The sequence below is a fragment of the Octodon degus genome, unplaced genomic scaffold (assembly GCF_000260255.1).
Source record: "Octodon degus isolate 3935 unplaced genomic scaffold, OctDeg1.0 scaffold00250, whole genome shotgun sequence".
Taxonomy (NCBI): Eukaryota; Metazoa; Chordata; class Mammalia; order Rodentia; family Octodontidae; genus Octodon; species Octodon degus.
In genome coordinates this window covers 1,766,439-1,773,363 of record NW_004524826.1, presented here as the reverse complement: position 1 = coordinate 1,773,363, position 6,925 = coordinate 1,766,439, and the positions used below count along the sequence as shown (strand labels likewise).

At 39.7% G+C, this 6,925-nt stretch overlaps 1 pseudogene; it reads left to right on the top strand.

Moving 5' to 3' along the window:
- The window catches only part of LOC101572390, a 4,131-nt pseudogene extending 2,073 nt beyond the window's left edge, over positions 1 to 2,058 (top strand).
- The last annotated feature ends 4,867 nt before the right edge of the window (positions 2,059 to 6,925 follow it).

Genomic DNA, 6,925 nt, shown 5'->3' with positions numbered 1-6,925 from the left:
CATACAGAACAGGAACTCGGGAGGGTTAGAAAGGCAACAAAATGGAGTCAATTTTGACAGGATACAACATATTAAGCATATTAAACATTCAGAGTCAAGATAGCTTCCTGAAACCAGTCAAGGAAAATGATCAGGAAAAGAAGGAAGCAAAAGAGAAAGATACCTGGGTTCAACTGAAGTGCCAGCCTGCCCTGCCCAGAGAAGCACACTTTGTGAGAACCAATGGGAAGGAGCCTGACCTGTTGGAACCTACTCCCTATAAATTCATGGCATGCACTGTGGATGGAGCTCTGCCACTCGGCACCTAATTGGCAGCTTAAGTGTTCTAGGTCTTGCTTAAAAATAAAAAATCATCCTGTGTTGTAAGGATGACTTTCTTAGTTGAATAGATATGTGGTGACTTCTTACCTCAGAAATATTTGGAGCAGATTTTCTTTGTACCTAGTAGTTGTGTCTAGTCTTTACTCTTCAGTGTATCTCTTAATGAAAGATATTGCTGAGGTATTGGGCAGGTGTATACTCAAATGTCCAAATATTTATGAAATGTTTATATTGTAAACATAACCTGTAAATTGCCATGGGGAAAAGATGTATCAAAATAAATGGAAGTCACTGCAGTTAAACAAAAACTTAATTAATTAATTCACCTTGTGATAGTTAATTGTGGGGTCACCTTGAGTAAGGATTGCCTAGCCAATTGGTTTAGTACAGCTCTGGGCATATCTGAATGATGGATGTGCTGAAGACTAAAGTCCCACCCTGGGTGTGGGCAGCACCAAGTAGTAGATTGGAATCCTGGGTGGAATAAAAAGGGAAAGGAAAAAAAAGAACAGGAAGAAGGAAGTCTCACCTGTACTTCAGAGGAGCTCCAGCCTTCATCAGCGCCCCATGCATTCCCCAGCCTCCAGCACAGACTCCAGAGCCTCCCCATGCAGACCTCACCTCCTGATCAGGACTCACGCGGGCCTCTGCAGTGTACCTTGGAGGAGTTTCACTGAATCCTCTGCTCTCCAGCTTGCAGAAGGCCCTTCTGTACTCTTCCAACCTAACTCTGTGGGCAACCACTGGTAGCCTACCTCGTTCCTTATTATTTAGTATCAACATGATACATACCTCAAATATAAAAACATACATACCGCAAATATATATTGCAAGTACACGGAAGGAGTTGAGCATCTCACAGCAGAGTGCAGATCTCACGCCTGTGGCTCATCCACCACCACAAGTGCTCCCAGCCCACTGTCACTGCGTGGGAGCGGGAGCTACAGAAAGCCAGACCCAACAGAAAGCTTACTTTTCTCACCTAGCCAGAGATGGCATTCAAAACAGCAAAAGGAATGGGCTGGAGTTTACAAAAGATTTTGCCTGAATTATAGTGAAGGCTTTTAAGTATGTTTCAAGAAAAACTGATGAGAGTTCTAAAAAGCACCTTGGAAGAGTGCTGCTTACCTGGGAAGATCTGTTTATGAAAATGATGTGTTAGACCAACGTAGGCAGGTTCTATATGGTGATACGGCTAGGAAGTGAACTTATAAATAAAGGTGGATGAAAATGAAAAGTGTTCTTCTCTGAGATCTCCATATGAACCACCACAGACTCTAGATCTTAAAGACCTAGATCTTAAAAGACTCTCGATCTTAAAAGACCTAGAAAATGCAGCTTCAGGTGGTGTAGCAGGTCACCAGAAGATAGCTTCTTTGCCTGTTGAAGTCCAACAAGTATCCCTATTAGATAAAATAATACATAAAGAGCCTGAGAAAGGCTTCCTTAAGTGGCAGAGGATGCTTGTATGTGCTAGCAGATTGCAATGTCAGGTTGGTGACAGAAATAGATAGGAAGCAACTCACTCAAATGTTAGCAGATTTTCTTTATTGTCAAAAAGGAAGCCCTTGCAGAAAAAAGAGCATGAACTGGAACATACCAGTCAGCCAGTTTCCCTGGGGTTCAAAGAACTTAGGTCGCAGATCCAGAGCTTGCCAGATTTTATCTGGATTGTCCAATGTCACCGGTAGCCACATGCATCTGCTCTTTACAGGGGACATCTATAGTGAAGACTGATGACCAACTCTTTCCAGGGCTCAGGACTTTGAAAGCGATTGAGATAAGTTAGGTGGGTAGTCGTGTAGCACATTTTTGTATACTTTTGAAAGAGTGATGCTAACAAAAGAAATAAGTAATTTATAAAATTGTTTAAAATGTTGTTTCATTTACTATTTTATTAGTAAGTTAACATAACAGTTTAAACACAGTGATGATTTCTGTGTATTAACAAGCTCACAAATAGTGATTATTTTCAGATTTTTTTTTTTTTTTTTTCTTTTGGTGGAACGGGGAATCTGGCCGGCCCAGATCTTTTTGAAGATTTTTTTGATCCAAGGCCTTCTGAAAAATTCCATGTTTCTATTCCTTTGTATATTTCAAATTGTTTTTATTATTTGCTGTATCAAATCACTGTAGGCTATCTTATTACTAACAGAGAAAAAATAATGAGTTGGTTGAGACTTTATTATTGTATTGATTATAGAAAAAACTGAACGTTCCAACCTTTCACCCCAACCCAACTGCTGGTTCTGTGCCTCCTCATGCCTTAGATCCCTAGAGGCCAACAACTCTAAGCATGATACCCCTGAAGGGTCAGAGCAGAACCTAGAGAACTTCAGCCCCGGAGCCATCCATTCCAGCTAGCAGTGTAGAGGAAAAAGATGCTAAAAAGTGACTCCAAAAAAAAAGGTGACTCCTTTGATTACACTCTTTAGAACTGAGCACATTAATATGAAAAGGCCAAATAGCTCAGAGGATTAAAGCACCTGCAAGCAGGTGCAAGGGCTGGGAATTTGATCTCTGGGCCTGCCATGGCAGCCTCGCCCCTGGGTGCACTGAGACCCAATTGAGACTGGGCGTGGTGGTGCACGCCTGTAATCCCAGCTCTTGAAAGGCTGTAGACAGGCGGATCACTGAGTCTGATCTAGTAGTGAGACCCTGAACACCCTGTAGACCCTTCCCTAAAATACAAGAAAAAAAAAAAGGCTTTGGAGATATTATCAATTTTGACACTCTACCAAGAAAACAACTTTAATTCTGGAGCTGATTTATACTTAAAGAATCAGTCTTTTAACATAAGTGATTCCTTTCATTAAATGACACGTATGGAAATAAAAGAAACTTAAAAGAATGATACTTTCATTATTTCCTCAACCACGGAACTTTTAAAAAACAGCATTTTTTTTAGCTCTAATAGTTCTAGAATGCGGTATACATTGCTGTTTATTAGTACCCTGGAGGACTTTTTTGTTTCTGTAGGACTTTTTAATTACTATAATTTGGAAATTAAGCAGTGCTACACTACAGGGTAGATCTGGTAAATTTTATATTTGTATATTTACAGATGTAAATACAAAACAAACGTACTTTTACCTTTCATTTCTTTTTGTTTTTTGTTTTGTTTTTTTGCAGAACCAGGGACTGAACTCAGGCCCTTGCATTTGCCAGGTAAGCGCTTATTCCACTGAGCTATCTCTCTGGCCCTTACCTTCCATTTCCAACCTTGTGTTAGTGTAGCTTCTGCTCTACAGCTTTCTATTTAAGTCATATTGTTACACTCTGATTTGTCTTTAACAGTAACTCTTAGGATAATTATTTTTTTTCTTTTTAGTTTTGTTTTGTTTTTGTATTTTGTGCAGGGTCTCACTACACAGCTCGGACTTGTAGTGATCCTCCTGTTTTCAAGCCTCCCAATGCTGGGATTACAGGCATACGCCACCATACCCAGACTCAGTCACCGGCTCAGTGCATCCCAGGAGCAGGGCCAGCACGGCATTTGGTGCCAAGGATCGAACCCCAGTCCCCGCACTTGCCTAAGCAGGCGATTAGTCTGCTGAGCTATCTCACCGGCCCTATGATAAATAATTTTTTAAAAGAAAAAGAAAACAGATGGAAAAGAAACCCATGCTAACATTAATCAAAAAGCAAGCTGGGGTTATTACATTAATTTCAGACAAAATATGGAGGGGATAGGGTCGTAAAAAAATTAGGGCTATGTTGTGCACATGAACCAGTTCCCCTAAAGGAATTATAGAACAAGGAATGTTATGAGGAATAAAGGATGTTCCATTCTTGTCAACATGCCAAGACAAAAAATTCTGAATATGTGCAGACCTTATAACAAAAAATGTGACTCCAGGGCCGGCAAGATAGCTCAGTGGGTAAGCACTTGCTTAGTTAAGCGCAGGGGCCTGGGTTTGATTCCTGGCACCACATGCTGTGCCAGCCCCACCTCTGGGTGCACTGAGAGAGCAGTGGAGGCCAGGTGTAGTGGCACATGCCTGTAATCCCAGCACTAGGGAGGCAGAAAACAGGAGTATCACTATGAGTCTGAGCTGTGTGGTGAGACCCTGAACAAACAAACAAACAAACATGAATCCCATTGTTTTAATGTTTGGCTACTGCTAGTTTAGATCTTGAGCAGCCCCCAGTGGTTCACATGAAAGGCTTGGTCTCCATAGGGATGCTGTGGAAGGTAGGAAAACCCCTAACAGGCAGGAGCTAATGGGAGAGTTCTACATCACTGGGCACATGCTTTTGGAAGGGGATTGCAGAACTCTAGTCCCTTCCTTTTTTTGCCCCACACCCATGAGGTGAGCAGTTGGGTTCTGCCACATGCTCCCACCATGATGTGCTGCCTTGCTACAGGCCCAAGACAGTGGAGCCAACTGACCATGGACAGCAGCCTCCAAAACTGAGCCAAAATCTATCTTTTCTAAGTTGACTGTCCAGCCATTGCATTACAGTGCAAGCTGACATAACTATTGACATCTTTTAAGCCTCACCTCCTCCTGCCTTAGCCAGGAAACTCCCTCTATTAGAGCCAGCACAAAACCCAAGCTAGGCCAACCCCTACATGCACAGCCTCTCACCCTTGCTTTGCTCTCTAAAGCCAGCTTTGAACCTGCTTGAGATTTCCTTCCATTAACAGAATACACCAATAAACTCATAGCCTCCTAGTACTTGTGTGGTGTCATCAGTCTTGACATCAAACCACATTTTGGGTAGAATCAATCCCAGTTTTTCAGGGTGCCACAATAAATCAGCAGAGATACAAAATACATGAAGATAAAACTGCAAGAATGGTAAAGGAAATATTTAAATAAAAATCTATAACTGTTCTCTCTCAACAACTGATAAAGTAGGTTGAAAATCAGCAAGGTTAGAACATGAACATTACCTACCAGTGTGAGTAAACTAATAATTACACCCTACCCAGTAGCAGCAGAACTCGTTCTTTTGAAGCATACATGGGACATTCACCAAAATAGACTAAGATGTTATCTTAGCCAAGTCATAAAGCAAGTCCATTGAATACATTTGTGATCTTTTTTTTTTTTTTTTTCTTTTTTAAAGACAGGTTCTTCCTATGCAGCTCAGGCTGGCCTTGAACTCTTTGTTGTCCAGGCTGGTCTCAAATTTCTCATGATCTTCTTAGCTCAGCCTCCCAAGCACTGTGATTACACGTGTGAGCCAGCAAACCTGGAAGTCCCATCAAATTTAAAAGGATTAATATCATTTAGAATATCTGCTCTGACTACAATGAAATTAAACTAAAAACCAGCAGATATCTGGAACAATCTCCCAAATGTTTAGAAATTAAATACAATTGTAAATAATCAATGGGTCGGCCATGTTACAGGAAAATAAAATATTTTGAACTGCATTAATATATAAACAAATCCTCTCAAAATTTACAACATTCAGCTAATATAGTTTAAACTGTGACAAGTAAGTTACAGTGATCGTGCAAAAAAAAAGATGACTTAAATTACCAGTGTTGAATTGACCTAGCCTAAACCAGCTTCTAAACTTGATCACTAAGTTTGACCCAAAACAGTCTCCATACATAGCAAACCATACCCTAGCTTAATGTGTAAACAACCTGTAACCTGAAAGTATCCTTATACCCAAGCAACTTTCAGCCAATCACAGTCTGCCTAGTAGTCAAACCATATTCATATAAGGCATACACATATATCACAGGTAATCAAGTTGATTCTGTGTCACTTTCTTCGGGCTGGAATGATACATCCAAAGTACCCGGGGTACATCTTTGGGATGTTGCCCAGTCCTACAATTTTTTTTCCTCAACTAAATTTTATTATTGAACTAATCTGCTTTTCTTTTAGTATAAATAATAGCAATGAAAAGAGAAATAAAAAACACAGATATTAAAAGTATAAGGAAATATTACAAACTTTTGTGCCAATTAACTTGACAACCTATCTTATACATAATAACAAAACCAGACTGGGAGTGGGGTGCATGCGTGTAATTCCAGCACTCTGGAAGCTCAGGCAGGAAGACTGTTGCAAGTATGAGGCCAGCCTGGGCTACAAAACGAGCTCAAGGGTAGCCTCAATTGCATGAGATGCTGTGTCAAAAAAAAAGGTTAGGTTTTCAAAAATACTCTAAAATAAACACAAGTAAATGTCTTACCTTGTCTTTAGGCCAATGTCCAACTTCAACTCATTTGAAAAAAAGAGGATACATATCAATTTAGGGGGAAAAAAATCTTAAATGACTACAATGTGGATTATACATGAAAAATTCAAATTAAAAACATGGTTTTTCCTCATTGTACTTTAAAGAGTAAAGGCAAAAACAAAGACAGAAACACAGTAATATACAACACCACATATGGTACCTATTTTCAAACTGAAAGTAGATTAACAATGGTTGTTATACTGAGCATTTTTGTCAAATCTGTTGCTCAGATTAACAGATACAGGTTTGCAAGATTGGACAATTAGCTGAACATCAACACTTGATTTCAATAGATATTAATAAGTTTTTCTTGACCTTTTTATTAATTTTAAAGAGTATAGTAGTAATTGATAAAACATTAGAAATGGTACACATTTAGAACAAGATGAGAGGT